General features: G+C 34.7%; 1 pseudogene; it reads left to right on the forward strand.

The window, feature by feature from the left end:
* Window positions 1–4,340, forward strand: part of LOC149537687 (DEAD-box ATP-dependent RNA helicase 32-like) — a 64,471-nt pseudogene extending 60,131 nt beyond the window's left edge.
* The last annotated feature ends 12,580 nt before the right edge of the window (window positions 4,341–16,920 follow it).

Below are 16,920 nucleotides of genomic sequence, written 5' to 3' on the forward strand. Positions count from 1 at the left end.
TAACAATAACTTCAGAGTCAGACTAACAAGAGAATGAAAAATGTGTATGTGTAATATTTGAATGATGAAAACAATATGATTTTAAAATGTGTATTTATTTTTAGTCAATTTCTTGTTATTGAAGAAGACTGTATTGAAATATACTATTGAGTTTGTGTGTTTGTCCCTAGACATATTGGATTCACAAAATTTTTAATTTGCCACACTTGGTTTTGGGTGTACAAGAGATTTACATTTTAAACACCATACATACTAATTTAGTCTCATCTATGCAATCTTTGCAATTAGTCAAAGAAAGTGGGAGTTATTGTTCTTAGTTTATTTGGCAATTTTTGTTAGCATCCTTAGAAATTGATGCATCTTTGTATCTTAAGATGTTAGTTGTAACTAAACGAGTCTTTTAAGCTGTACATTTAGGTGTGGTAGCCAACTAATGCTAGTTGGAAGGTACACAAATTTTATATTGTTGGATTCCTCAATTTGCCTTAATGTTCCATAGGGTTTCAGCATCCTATTGTTTTTCTTTTCTTCATTGTTTACCAGTGTGACCATTTTATAGGTACTTCTTTGTATGCTGCCAAATTACTATAATCATGTTCAAACTTATGAAAGCACATTGATCACTAAATTTTTTGGTCTACATAGTATCAAAGCAGTAGGAGGACAAAAGTTATTTTCTATACCTTCTTACTCTATTTTCCATTTAATCGTTGATATAATATGTCAATTTTTGGTAACTAGACATTATTTCCAAAATTAAACATGGTGAGTGGGCTTAAAGTGGCAACTTGGTGGGGCAAGTTGGCGAGCCGACTTAGCGAGGCCACTTAGCGACGCAACATGGCGAGCTAACTTGGTGAGGAAGTTCAATGAGCAAACCTCAAGACTAACCTTGATGAGGCACTTTGGTGGGGTGAACTTGATGACTGAACTCAAAGAGTCAACTTGGCAAGCATACTTGCACTAGTACATTTGGGTTCAATTTTTGACCTTTATTGGTCGAATTTTCGATCCAAATTTTGACCAAATTCGACCAACCCATTGGTGAAAATTGTTTTATTTGAAATTTTGACCAACTCACTAGTACATGATTTTTCTCAATTGTATAACTAATTATATATTCTTCATATTAGTTATTGTTGATGTTTTTGTAGCATTCTATAAAACAGTTCACATGTCTTGCCTATGATATGACATTTTACATGCATCCTACTCTCTCTCATTCGGCTAATGATGGATTATGAAGAGTGATCTGAAACCATGATGCTAAAAAACACACAATCAAATCTAAAATGAACTTGCACTACAAATGGATTGTGGAAATATGATATTGGTAAAATTGCACACATGTCTATGAGGACAATCACAACTTAAACATATATTTGTCTTGGTAGGCATGCATGTAAAATTAACAATATCAGATTGCCATAATCCATTTGTCGTGCAAGTTCATTTTGGATTTGATTTTGTGTTTTTTTTAGAATCATGGTTTCATATCAGTTTGCGTAATCCATCATCAACTGGATGAGAGAGTGTAGGATGCATGCAAAATGTCGTATCATAGGCAAGACATGTGAACTATTTTATAGAATGCCTGAAAAAAATTTACACCTTCTTGGTGGAAATTTCCACCTTCATTGGTCGAAATTTCCACCAATGCTTGGGTTTTTTTGACCTTTTTTGGTGGAAATTTCCACCAACACTTAAATTTTTTTCTACCTTTGTTGGTCAAAATTTCCACCTTCATTGGTCAAAATTTCCACCAACGCTTAAATTTTTTTTCTACCTTTATTGGTCAAAATTTCCACCAATGCCTCAAATATTTTCCACCTTTGTTGGTCAAAATTTCCACCTTCATTGGTCAAAATTTCCACCAACACCTAAAAATTTTTCTACCTTTGTTGGTCAAAATTTCCACCAACATGCAAATTTTTTCCTACCTTTGCTGGTCAAAATTTCAACCTTCATTGGTCAAAATTTTGACCAATTCCTACATGACCTTAGACAATGGCTTGTTGGGTTTTCAACCAATAGATTGGTCAAAATTTTGACCAACTAGTGAGTTGGTCAAAATTTTGACCAAAAAAATATCAACCAATGGGTTGGTCAAATTTGGTCAAAAATTGGGTCAAAAATTTGACCAATAAAGGTCAAAAATTGAACCCAAATGTACTAGTGGATAAACAAAAATATTTGATTGGAAAGTTATTATATTACTGTGATGGGGATGAAATTTAAATAATTAAAAATATTGTATATGTAATTCTAGGCAGGGTTGTACTTGTGCAGCAAACATGTGAAGGCTCACTGTATGCGTGTAATGACCAAGTTGCATGATAATTTGTTGAATTTAGGAGTTACACAACCTGCTTTCTAATTAAAGTTGCATACAAGAAAATGTTGCAATTTAAAACTTTTAACTAACATCTCTTTATCTTTACAATGAGTCTATTTTGATATACACTATACTATTTGTGGTTAACAATAGGTGTTGGTGTTTGGTGAGGCAGATCGCATTTTAGATTTGGGATTCTCAAATTCATTGAATGCAATCCTATCACAACTACCAAGAAAATGCTAAAATTTTCTATTCTCTGCAACTCAGACACAACTAGTGCAGGATCTAGCAAGGCTTAGTTTAAAAGATCCCGAGTATATAGTTGTCTACATTGAGTCTATAGTAGCTACTCCAAAACACCTACAACAAACTGCAATTATTGTTCCTCTCTCAAAAAAATTTGATATGCTATGGAGTTTCATTAAGAGCCATCTCAATTCAAAGATACTGGTATTCCTTTCAAGTTTCAAGTAGGTTGGATTCGATAACTCTTTCTTGCACTGCTTCTATGATATTTGGTTACCTAAATATTTGTTTGGGATAGAGTATGAGAGCTTAATATAGGTAACAGTAAATGATGTGATTTCATTCGAATAATTTGATATTTGGTATAGGTTAAGTTTTTTCACGAAGCTTTTAAGAAGTTACGTCTTGGTGTTCTAATAAAATGCCTTCATGGGCGCATGAAATAGACTCAAAGATTACTAGTACTCTACAAGTATACAGAGGAACAACATTCTATTCTTTTTGCAAATAATATTGCTTCAAGAGGCTTGGACTTTCCATCTATTGATTGGGTTGTTCAAGTAAGTTTAAGGTAGAGGTGTAAATGCCTTTCTGCCATTTATCTATGCTGAAGTGAAATGCTCAAATGATATTATAATCCTACTGTATGCTGCATTCTATGGCACTAATTTCTTTTTTTATTTGTAAATTTAAGGTGGATTGCCTAGAAGATGTACCATCTTATATTCATTGTGTTGGTCATATAGCTCATTTCATAGCTAGAGGTCATTATGTTGCATTCATGATGCGTTCAGAATTGAAAATGCTGAACTAGCTCCAAGTAGCTAAAATACTAATTAAAGTGATTAAGGTACATTGTTTATGGTGGAAAGCTAAAAGTAGTTTCCCATAGAATTCATCGTCAGACTTCATGTTTCAAATGTCTACATAATATTTTCAATGTTATACATCATATTGAAGAAAATGTGTTGTTTATCTATTTTGGGTGACCATGCAAGCAAATGAAAGCAAGTTGCAGTCTATATTAGGTCCACTAGCAGGAAGTTTATCAAAAGATCAAGATCTTGAAATACATGGCACAGTGGATATTTTTGACATATTTATGTTCCATTCATTTGCATTCTGATAAGGAAATTTTTTATGTCTCTAAATTACCCATAGAGGACTTATTTGTCTCTTTGGGTCTCCCAACTACTCCTCGAATCTGTTTCTTAAAAAGAGGTGGAAAGAAACCAAAAAATATTGGGGCGAACTTGAAAAAGAGATTGAAGAGGGAGAGGGAATTGGCAATGATTATGGCAGTGCAGATGATGGCGATGAAGAGGTCTTACTAAAGGTAGCAAGTGGGAACCCAAAAATTTAAAAAAGTCATTCCAAGTTGGTTAGGGATAAGGATGTTGATACTACATCTGTGGAGTATGATGAATTGATGTCCAAAAATGAGGATAAAGGGGATAATCTATTCTTGACCCAAAATGGACTAGTTGAAGATGGAGACACCAAGGCTATGAGGTATGCAAAATGGATATAGGTTAGGTCAGGGAATTGTAATTACAATTTTTGCTTGTACTTTGACACTTACAAATGTGCTTAAATATTTTACAATCTGGCAACAAGGGTCTCAAAGTAAAAGAAACTCAAGATCAATGTCAATAAACTAGTTGGCCAGTGTATTGTCTTTGATGATGAAGGGAATTCAATGGCCCCATTGGTAGCATTTGCAAACAGGCAAGATGGTGGTGTTCACGAAAACTAGATCGTAGGTGTGATTTTTAATTTTATCAGCATATCATTTAAGATATTACAGATATCGTTTTGAATAAGTGAAGTTTGGCAAGTTGTAGAGTACATCATACCAATTTGATTTTTTGATTTGGTATGATTTTTCAGAAGTCAACTACATAGATTTTGGTTAATTTACATTTTCCCACATTTCATTGGATCAAATAAACATGGTTAATATAGATGGAACATAGTTCATAGATATTCTCTCATGCTTTAACTTTTTTAGGGAATATAGATAAACATTTTCCTTTGAATACTTGAAACTAATGGAATTGATATGAATCTTGCTTAGCATACATACTAACTTGGGATTGTTGAATACATACAACTACTGCATATAATTGTCTTCTGGACATGGCCCAAAAATTGATATCAAAACTAAAAAGAAAATTTATGCCAAGAATGCACTGCTGGTATACATCAGAAATCTTCTCAACCTAATGCACTACCTCCAGAACCAAGTAAAATTGGAGTTTGAACAAATGAGCTTAGGACAAAGAAGTTATGTTTCCTTTGTAAAGAGCCATGAACTCTTTGACCATAGATGCTTGGGTGAATGACATATACATTACATTGAAGTGGTGTTAGATAAAGACTTGGACTCAAAGGATGAAGTTGTGGTATTTGAAACGTTTGTCAGTCATATTGTTGAAGGAATAAGAACATGAAGTCACAAGGAAGTATGCTTGCTGATCTCTTAGGTGCCCCTAAATATCTTCCCTTCAAGGGTTTGACATTTATGGAGTGCTAGCAAGGGTGGGGATGACTATTTTATTGATGGCAGGGCAACCCAAAACTTTATTGGTGAAGGTGATATGGAAATGAGATCATCGATATGGATGCAAACTAACATCTTAAATTTTCCTTAGCATAGTATTGGAACACAAATAGCTATAGTCCTGATAGGAGAGCTGAATGCTAGGATTCTATTCCTTTCTTGCAATGGAATTGAGATTGTAAAGTGTGTGTGTATGAGATCTAGGGCTAATGTTAATAACATGATAAATAACAATAAACTATTTTTAAACTAGATTTGGGATAGCTATATAGAGAGGAACCTGGATCTCAAAAAATGAAATCTGAAGTGTTGGACAATGAAAAACTATGAAGAGGAAAACATAATTCTAGGCTAGATTTGGGATAGCTATGCAAAGAGGAACCTAGATCTCAAAAATGGAGTTGAAAGTGTTGGACATAGGTGTTGGGTGCCCTAGTTTGAAGGTATCTAAAACTAACATAGATGACCTTTATTACTATAAGAGGCTTGCAATGATGTCCCCCAGAATTTCAACCCAGAATAGTAAGATGGGGATTCTGAGTAAATTTGTTCGAGCTTTTTGGCTTTTTCAAAGTTTGTTGCAAATTGTAACAATCTTCTTTGTGCTGTTGTAACATCTTTGCTATCAGATTTGAACCTGCACTCACAAAAAAAAGGGGAAAGATAGTCATGTTCCATGGGGGCTTGCGTAAGTCAAATCCAATGTTGGTGTTCCCACCTCCACGATAGCTATTATGATGAAAATATGTGTCCTAGGGAGGATAGAAACAAAGCAATAATGAAATATTGAAATGAAATGATTATACCATACATATGAAACCCTCCCATGGAGTTTTACCTGAAGTTGTGGATGTAATGCTCTTTATGGAAGTCCTGCAAGTGTTAATGCAATAGCATGTCAAACATGAGTCCATACTTAAATGGAGAATGCTTGTAGGTTTCTACTCAATATGCAAAAATCACGAATGGTGGAGGTTGGAACTCACAAATCTAGTAATTTGGACCCCTTTTGGAGGGAAATGAACCAAAAGAATGGGTCATGATGTGTTAGGGTTTGAAACAAAATACTTAGGCTTAGAATTAACATTTGATGATGATGAAGTTGCATGTTTAACAATTAAATTATAGGGTAACATAGATGGTAAGTGGGTTTAAAATGATCTATAAAGGAAAGCAAACTAAAGTACGTGTCAAATAGAGTGTAAAGTTGTGAAGGGTATACAATTTATGACACTATAAAAGGTTTGGTGAGGAAGAAAATCTTGAAGATAGAAGAATTTGAAGGTTTAAATGCTAGTCATCCCATGCACCAAAACTATCAAGCAACTCAACATTATAATGATTACATTCTCTAGGGTAGTATTCAAAGAAATATTGAAGTATAGAATTTAATTTCACAGATGATGGAAATGAATGTCCTCAAAGGGATCTCAAGTGAGCTATACAAGAGGTGACAACAAAGAGGATGGAGAGAATCATTTGTTGTGACCAACTATAATGTCTCTTCTAAAACAAAAACAAGTTCAGATTCCACAATGCCATTGCAAAAACTAGGGTTAGAAACTTATCTTACCAAGTAGGAAATCCCTTTCATTATGGTTGAATATAAATATTGCAACCATGAAATAAGTATAAATGTATATAAAGCTTAATTAAATTGTTAATAACTCATGTATAAATAAAAAGATATGCAGATGCATTATGTACTTAGACATATGGTAAGTAAATATTTGTAGCATAAAAACTATTATGGGCCATAACTATAGTGAGTGATGAATAAGAAGATATGATGAGGTGCCCTTTTTGTCATAGCCCTAGGCCTCAAGGCAGATACTCTCTCCCTTGGCCCCATGCCTAATCAGGTTGGTGTACCTAGTGGAATCATTATGCCATTCTCCTTCATCATTCTATCTTAGTCCCTCCACTATGGCTAAGGTCCTTTAGCTATTGTATAAACCCTACCTTATAGGTTAGGGAAAGACTAAAATAGGGTGCCCTAACTCAACCCTAGGTCCAGGAATGGAACCTCTCATTCCTCTTGGCCTCATATTTTAATGAAGTGGTGTACCTAGTAAAGCCCCACCATTCTCCCTTATTGCCCTTTCCTCCCACCCCATGATTATTGTGATTGGATTGATAAACATACTTTCACATCATACAAGTATAGATCACAAATATTGAATATATTAACATAGATCTAATTATAATATGTGAATTATGGTCTCACTATATAGCATGAATATCTAACACAAAGTGCTCTGTATCTTTATGTCTATATCTTGTAGATGTGTGTGTGTGTGTGTGTACTCCATTTGATTAGTATGCAAACACACTTTAATATTCATACATTTTATCCAGATTGATATCAGATCAAGTGAAATAATTTACACACTAGATACATTTATGTGTAGCCCTACATATAAATAGCAATTTGAATAACTTGTGTTCAAATTTTTGAACAGTAATATTAAGATCCTATGCTCAGAAATCTCAAAATTAGTCTTACCTTTTAGCAATCTTCCTCAGACTTCCTCCCTGTCATGGTCTGCTACTAACTTCCTTTGATGCCAATAGAGGTGGATATTTCCAATGCATTTATACTTCCTCTTGGTTGGGGAAGAGTCACGTCCTTTCCCATGGGGCTTTATTTAATTACACCCTTCAAAAACCATATTCTTCGAATTGTTGTGGTTCATATCATGTACTTCCCTAAGGAGATCAACCTATATAAAATTGATTAACATAAATAAACCATGATCATCAAATAATCATCAAGTGATTTCATATGTATATAAATTGTTAAAATGATATAATGAACAACTTACTATTGGATGATAGTGATGCCCCCCTTCAATGTGACCATTCTCCCTACAATGTCTCTTAACTATTTTGATTAGCAGTCTTCTACAGTTTAAGCCCTTACAAATTTTGCAAGGACAATAAAATTTTCCATCACCTTTTCTTTTCAAGTTAGACCACAATCTATCAATTTTCTCCCTACTTTTTTCTTCGCTTATATTATCTGACATGATTGTTCTTCGTAGGAAGCAAAAATTGGGCTATGAAAACTTTAGTCTACAACTTTCACAAACTAAGAAAAACTGTCGAAACTACACAAATCTTCTTAGACCTAGCTAAATACTTTAATATTTTAAAAATACTTTCTTTGACTTTATTCCTAATAAATTTAACCCAATCACCTTTTACAACATTCAGTCAATTGCTCTAGGAAAATTTGTGGATAAGATTATTTCTAAAACTTTGACCAACCACCTGAAGGTCTTGTTTCAAGAGACCTTACAACATTAAGCCACTAAAAGCAATTTCAAAACATATAAGCTAAAATTCTAGTTAAAATATACATTAGATTAAAAAATATACAATTTTCATACCCAAGCGCGCGGCTATAACTCATGCAACGGCCTTCTTGCTTAGCTGTAGAAGCTCTCTAGCAATCAAATTATACAATCTACAAGGCCTAACAGCAATTTCAAAACATATAAGTTACAAGGCAAGACATATTACATGACATGGAAAAAGGAACAAAATTTAAAAGCTTTAGCAAGACATATTAAATGACATCATAGTGCTAGAGAGATCACAATTATATGAGTCAAACATAGTCATGAAAAAGCACATAAATTATCTAGTTATTGATCTGTTGACATATTGCTGTTGATAATGCTTTGTTATTATCTAGTTTAGAGATTTGATATATACTCATTGTTGCTATTTAAATGCATATATTTAATTACATTATTATTATGATGGTTTAAATGGTGATCAGATATGAAAGGGTCAATGTCCTAACATTTGAATATATAAGAATGATTACGCCGTCCAAATGCCCCTTTATTGGTTTCAATTTTTGGATTATTTGCATTGGCACTTTGGCTATTTTATATGTATTTATTATTTAATGTCCACTTCCAAGTGATCTTTAGCAGAGAAGAAATATCTAGCCTTTTCCATTCCCTAAGGCTAGAAAAGTGATTGAATAGTAAGGGAATGAGTGAATAATAAAATATTAGCCCAAAAAGCTAAAGTCTGTTTGCAATATATTTAATTTAGCCAATAGGCTATTGTGAAAGATTTCCTCCCAGAATTTAAATAGTTGACAGAAAAGTTGTCAGTATGCCAAAAATTTCTCAATTTTTAAATTTTTTGGTTGCTAAATCGATTAAATTTAATGCATGGTTAAACTTGAGTAAATCTTTTGTCTACTACATGCAATATTAATATTATAATTAATACTATAATTTTTCTCTATGTAGACAAAAGTCCACCATAAGATGACCAAAGTTCTCCTATCGGTGAATTCATTGCATCCACAAAAGCATGCAACTGCTAGTTATTCATTATGTATAATGATGAAGCCACAGTAATTAATAAATATGTAATTGAACCTTGGGAATTATGCCTAGTTGCCATTTTGAATAATCTAGAAGAATTTAAACTTTTTGGAAGGGATGGGGTTATTATAAGAAATGTTGATGCCTTAAAAGACTTATTCATTGATCATTAATGTTAATTTCTCTTCACCAATAATTGAGTTCTCTGCGATTTTCAATCTGTCACAGAATGAAACCCGTGTGAGCTACCTAGATGTAGCCCCAGTAGCCGCAAAATTTAAAGAGTGGTGAATTATGCCAGGAGAGACCTAGACAACTTTCCCAAGGTGAAAGTTTGAATTTTATAGAAGGGTTTAAGGCTATCTGCTAATTGCTAGAGTCTTCCCAAAGGAAAGTGTTGCACCCTTAATCTTCCATATTGTTCACAATGCAGCCCAAAACTAGTCTATTTTCTAACAGCAATGATTCACAACACCATCAGCCCTTAATAGCAATCACCTTCATCAAGGTGTGCTGATATAAATAGAGCTTTTATGAACTAAGAATTTAATTGTTACTAGATGCCTATTTATTAGTGCTTAAGCAAGAAGGTGGATTTGATTAGCATTTATATTGAAACAAAATCTTCATTATCTATGATAAGAAATTAATTTCTAGTTCCATATAGCTAAATCATTGGTTAAAAATTGTTTAATTGGTGAGCAACTACACTTAATGTGTGTTGTAGTGATGGCAGGTACTTGACATCAACTCCAACTAGCTTCATAGGTCTACCTATGTCTATATCCCTGACAGTGGTTAGAGGAGATAGTCACATTGGCCCTTCATAATCTATAGCTATTATCATTTTTGTTTGGATCAATGTATCTTTGTTTAACTAATTGCACCTCTGATTATTATATATAGGTAAAGTCCATATCAGTTTTTTTAATTTCTAAAACTAGTTTTAGGCCATGAATGGCATTTTCTTAACACTGGATTTTGGGCATTTTGATATGTTATCCCCATGTGGAGCATTGGGTATAATTGTTGTGAAATTTTCATTTCAGGTGCATTGGGATCTGAACTCTCGATATAGAGGTCGATTGAGTGTGCATATGTGCATGATTGGATATTTGTCATTTTGAGGTTATAATCTTTGTGGTAATACACTTAAACTTTACATGTGCTATTATATGGCTATGTGATGTGAAATGTACTTTGGATCACTTAGGGATTCATACTCTTGGCTGAGATGCCCACTAAGTATGCTTGTTGCACATTGCCTTTTCTTGTAAAAGGGGATCTATGCGATGTTGTGGATATTGTGATTTGGTATATTAATATATTGGGATATTTCTTGGTAATGTGAGATCTTATTGAGATCCTCCCTCTTGGCATGTTGGCCAATGGAGTCATGTTATTATATTGTGTGATCATCTTGGGACCTGAACTCTTGGTGAAGACCAATCAAGTCTTTTGAGTTTATATTGTTACCTTCTCTAAAAAGTTTAAGCCATAGGATTAGGTGCTTTGACTAGGTATGGAAAATAAAATAATAGAATCCATGAGCATGTTAGCACTTTCACAAGGCTATGATGACTTGTGAGGGTAGCTCTACGATTGAATCTATGAGCATGTCATGGGTAGTTTCTCTAGGTTGTGGGTGACTTGTGAGGATAGTACACATAATAGAATCCCCAAGTATGACATACATGCTTTTACAAGGCTATGGGTGACTTCTGAGGGCAATATGCATAATAGAACCCCTGAGCACACCATAAGCAGTTTCTCAAGGCTATGGCTAAATTGTGAGGGTAGTTTCACAATTAAATCCCCAAGAATACCAAGAGTGCTACCTTAAGGCAATGGGTGACTTGTGAGGGTAGTTTCACAACTAAATCCATGAGCATAATACCATGAGCACCTCCTCAAGGCAATGGGTGACTTGTGAGGATAGTTGACACATGTATGGGCATGTGATGACATTCCCTATGTAGTGTAGTATGAATAGCACCTCTTGGGTATTGGTTGATTGAGTGTGTTTAGATATTGCATTGTGGCCATTGCTTCATGTTGTGTTGTTCCATGTTTTCTCTTAAATAAGCCTATGATTTAGTTGCACTCTATATACATTGATTGGTGTGAGTATGCTTATGCCTCCTCGTATGCCTTGTGTTCTTGTTTGGGCTATGTGACTATCTCCACAAGCATAGTGAGGCAAACCTGAGAGTACCACATGATTGAGTGGTGTGACAAGGCACTATTGGGGACTGGTGTACAAGTATTAAATTGGATTTAGTGGCACCTACATGAGTTCCTTCTGCACCTCTCTCTCTCTCTCTCTCTCTCTCTCTCTCTCTCTCTCTCTCTCTCTCTCTCTCTCTCTCTCTCTCTCTCTCTCTCTTCCAATTTTAGTAAGATTCATGCATGTATTCATGGATATTGTAATGTAGAAAATTGATGTATATGTATGTTGTTATACTCAAGTGATTTTTCCTTGACAATCATGTTATTAGACCCTAACTAAAGAGGATGTTATGTATTCATCCATATGTTGGAGTTAGCACAGTCTTGGGTGAATATTAACTTAGCTTGTGGGAAAGTTTGCTAGATTAATGTCTCCACCAATATTTCAACACATACATTAATCAGTGCCTCCAACTGGTAATTGGCACCTTCATCCCTATTGGTCTAATAATAGGCCATTTGTGTCAAGAAAAACAATGGAATGTGGGAATTTCATTACAATTGTTTAGTAGAGTGTCAGGTGACCCTTGGAAGTGTGTCAAGACTTCTACTTTTGCACAAGCACAAAATGATAGTGATTTTTTGTTCATTTTTGTTCATGTTGTTAGCATTGTTGTCCTAATTAAGTGTGTAATAATGCAATTACTTTAACAAAATCCCCTACACTTTTTACGCTTAGTTCCAAGGGTTCCTTGGCGGGGCACTACATAGCCAGTACAACCAAAATACTTTCAAATAGAAACTATTTAGTAACTAGGACACAAAATTCTTCTAATAGAGAACACTACATAGAACTAGATCTAAGACACTATAATGCATAGATTTGAATGTTATGGTTGTGATCTTCTTTTCAAATCTATGCAGCACAAAACATTATACTTATGTGTATAGACACACTTCCTGTATGCAATCCAAAGCTTGTATGTTATCAAGTGTGTCCAATGATGGGGAGAGACCTCCATGCAAGTAGAAGATCTGCAATGAAACAAAAGAAAAGAAAAAATTATTATAGTAAGAACAAGTTTGTTGTGTTGCACAGGGTACCAACAAAATAGTGTATAATATCTTTTTCTTTACTTGGCTTTCAATAAGGGCTATCAGTGGCAAGTAATCAAAGAGATCTGTAAAATACTTCCATACATTTGCATTTCCATATTTTCTTAGACATTCATCGTAAAATCCATACCTGAAATTGCAAGAAAACAAAATAATTCTTGAACACAGTTGAAAAATTAAGATAAATTACAAATAGATTGACAAATTTTGGTCACCTTTCTAATCTCCCCATTTAGATACTAATATTTTGCGTCCCATAATTTAGATATAGCCTCAAATGGCAAACAATGTATGTGTCTGCTTTAAACATGAGCATGAATGTCTTCTGACCTTAATTCCAATAAGCCACGTGGCTTTAAACTCTTCTCACATTGATGACCTATGCGGCACAAAAATTTGCCAACTTCTAAGCCAAAGATATTTCTTTAAAAAAAAAGATTCCATCTAATTCGCAAAAGCCCTTAAAACTACCAATGTCTGGAGATGTGGGGCATGGATTTCATTGATCATGAAATAATAATAATAATGATTGGAGAAAAAAGGATTCTAAGAGTAATGGGTTTGTTTGTTTTCCACCTTGCCATCATCCTCCTCCGAATGTTGCCTTGGCCCTTTCGCTGTAGAGATCCTTGTGTCGATTTCAAATGAGCAACATTTTTTTGGTTTTTTTTTTCTCTTATATCTCATTAGCATCACAATTGCGACTTTTTTGAGTTATAATTGAAAAAAAAGGCCAAAAACACATAACATTTTCTGTCATCGCAAACTTCGCTCACAATTCCACTCCAAATTTATTGGAGTTAGGATCGCAATTGCGATGTCATTGGGCTAAAATTGAAAATAAAAAAGGAAGCCAAAAACACATTACATTTTCTTGTCATTGCAAATTGACCCCTAATGTATTAGTGACTTATGTCCTTGCAAGACTTTGATGGAACAGGCAATGGCTGATAGAGTCCAGCATTATGATGAAATCCTTTGGTTGTTTAACATACTTAACAACACTACACAAACTTCTTCACATCCTATGATAATTGAGGCCAAAAATAATGTTCTCTAATAATAGAAATGGCTTTATCTTGACCAAAGTGTCTTACCATTCCTCCACTGTGCTTCTCCTTGATCAAGTTCTCCCTAATGAAACTCCTTGGAATACACAATTGACTTCCCTTGAACAACATACCATCTCGAATGATGTAATCTAGCCACCTAGTCCTTTTTAGAGCGACAGGTTCTTTACAAGCCTTCCAAGTCTCTACAAAATCAAGATCCTCAAGGTATAGATTCTTGAGTTCATCAAACCCAACCACTTCAACTAGCATTATCGTCAACAAAAACTATCTCCTACTCAATGCATTTGCAACCTTATTAGACCTTTCACTTCTATGTTTCAATACAAATGTATAACTTTTCATGAACTCTACCCATTTCAAATGTCTCTAATTCAATTTACCTTGGCTATTTAGGTACTACAATGCCTAGTGATTAGTATACAAAAAGTATTCTTTTGGCAACAAATAATGTCTCCATTTCTTTTAAGGCCTGAACTATTGCATAGAACTCATGATTATAAACACAATACTTCTTTACATCATTCAATTTTTCACTAAAATAGGCAATAGGCTTACCTTCTTGGGTCAACATAGCCCCAGTAGTATTGCCACTAGCATCGTAATCCACCTAGAACACTTTATTTGAAATTAAGAAGTGCCAACATAGGTGGCTCTATCACCTTCGTCTTCAATAATTCAAAACTCCTTGCGGCTCTTGTAGTCCACTTGAACTCTTTTCTATCCCCCCCTCATTGTTTCATCTAGGGGTGCAAATATACTACTGAAATTCCTAATGAATTTCTTATAAAAACTAACTAGACCATGGAATGACCTCACCTCAGTGGTAGACCTTGTGTAGGCTATTCCAAGATGACTTTCACCTTCTCTAGGTCAATTTTGAGACCTTCAGTTGATACAACAAACCCCAAATAGACTAACTCCCTTTTGAAAAAGCTACACTTCTTCAAATTAATCAACAATTTCTCTTCCCTCAACTTTTTAAGGACACTACAAATGCATAATAAACTTTCATCCAAAGATTTACTGAAAATTAAAATATCATCCAAATAGACAATAACAAATTTTCCAAAAAAAATCTTTAGTGCCTCATTCATAAGTTGCATGAAGGTGCTTGGCACATTGGTCAATCCAATGGGCATGACTAACCACTCATATAGACCTTCCTTGGTCTTGAATGTATTTTTCCACTCATCTCACTCTCATATTTGTATCTAGTGATAGCCACTCTTGAGATCTATCTTTGTGAAGTGCTGAGATCCACTCAAGCAATATATAAGATCATCCATCCTTGAAAAAGGAAATTGGTACTTGATGGTTGTTTTATTCATAGCCTGAGAGTCTGTACACATTCTCCACTCTCCATCCTTCTTTGGTGCTAGCACTATAGGTACTACACATGGACTTATGGTCTCTCAAATTAAACTTTTCCTCAATAGCTCTTAAACTTGTCTATTTAGATCATCAATCTCAGTAGGAGTCATCCTATGAGTAGCCTTGTTAGGCAAACTAGCTCCAAGGAATAAATCTATTTGATGACTAATTTTCCTTATTGGCAGAAACCCTTATAGCACATTATCATAGATGACATCTACATACTCACTTAATAGACTTGAAATTTCAAGTGAAACTTCATTACTACCTTCCTTATCCTTTTTAGGAATTAAAGCATAACACATATGTTGATGCTTCATGCCATCCAGAAATTTTCTTCCATCAACAAGACATACCCTAGCACTATTGTATACCTTTTCACCCTCCTTTATCAAGGGCTTCAATTTGTGGTGAACTCCATCCTTTTTCAAAGAGTATGTATTTGCATGACCATCATGTATAGCATGCCTATCAAATTGCTATGGCCTTCCCAACAATAAATAGTAGACATCCATTGGGATGATGTCAAAAATCTTTAACTTTTCCAAACATTGCTCACTAACCAAGACCTTATGATCATCTTGCACCCAAGAAATTTGATAGGGTTTTGGGTGTTTCTCCCTCTTGAGCTTTAGCTTTAAGACCATCTCCTCTAACACAAATTTGTTAGTGCTTCCACCATCAACAATCACATCACAATATTTACCCTCACACTTGCACCTGGTACAAAAAAAACTCTTCCTTTGTCTAGGTTTAGTCTCACTACTTAGTAAGACCCTTTCATTTACTAGAACCTCTCCTCTTTCTGCATCCTTTGAATGTGATGACTATGCATCATCATCCACATGAGAAGCGCTTTCTTGACCATCAGCTCTCCTATCTATCCTTCCTTAGCATTGAGGGCATTCATAGGCACAATGACCTTCTTCGTTAGAATGAAAATAGGTGCCAAGTAATCTTCCTCTTCCTAAATCTTGTCCATGTCCTCTACCTCTTCCTCTCTAATCTCCAAAGTTTTGATCATGGGAGTAGCTAAAACCCTCATTCTTTTGGTTTCATTTAGTACCCACATCTTCATTTTTCTTTTGGTTCTCATTTTGGCCTCCAAATGACCTGCTACCACCCCTTCCTCCTTGACCACACCCTCTTTGCCTTCCATCAAACTTTTTGTTTAGCTTTTCCTCAACTTGCAAGGAAAACTAGTATGCCTCTTCAATGTCAGTCATTCTAACCAAACTTAACTCCTCCTAAATGTTAGGCCTTCACCCATTAAGGTAACAAGAAACCTTCTCCTTGTTTTCTTCCACATGCCCCACCCTAATAAGGACTTAGTAAAATTCCTCTGTGTATTCTTGCATAGATTTTCCTACTTACTTTAACCCTTGCATCTTCTTGAACAAATCAAGCTCATAATCAATAGGAATGAATTGCTTCTTTAGTTTGTCCACCATGCGATCCCATCTTGTGATTTTCTCCTGTCCTCTTCTATTTCTTTCCAACTAAATCTCTTCCCACTAGATTTTAGCATGGCCTTTCATTTTGGCCTTCACAAAATTAACCCTATTAGGGTCCCCGATATCCTCATACTCAAAATATTCCTCTAGCTCATTGATCCAACCAATCAACTCATCTAGGTTTAGATTTCTCAAAAACATGCTGACGTCAATTTTAGGTCTTTTTCTAAGCTTGGAA

Source organism: Cupressus sempervirens, chromosome 9, assembly GCF_028749045.1.
Source record: "Cupressus sempervirens isolate cs-2001-9-10 chromosome 9, ASM2874904v1, whole genome shotgun sequence".
In the NCBI taxonomy this organism is placed as follows: Eukaryota; Viridiplantae; Streptophyta; class Pinopsida; order Cupressales; family Cupressaceae; genus Cupressus; species Cupressus sempervirens.